The following is a 205-nucleotide window of genomic DNA, read 5'->3' as shown; positions in this document are numbered from 1 at the left end:
ATGATGATGATGATGATGGTGCCCACAGCTCTGTGCTGGCAGAGGAACAGAATAGACAGCCCTTCAGATGCCGGCTGAGGCTGGTGCACTTCAGCTGTGTGATTATTTTGAACATGCAATCGAGCTGCGGTCAGGGACGTTTCCTGTCCCAGCTCTCCAGGAGGAGCTCCAAGGTCGCCTCTGATTAAGGACAACATCTGCACTG

This window comes from Chaetodon trifascialis, chromosome 8 (assembly GCF_039877785.1).
Source record: "Chaetodon trifascialis isolate fChaTrf1 chromosome 8, fChaTrf1.hap1, whole genome shotgun sequence".
NCBI lineage: Eukaryota > Metazoa > Chordata > Actinopteri > Chaetodontiformes > Chaetodontidae > Chaetodon > Chaetodon trifascialis.
Note: the sequence above shows the minus strand (reverse complement) of the source record.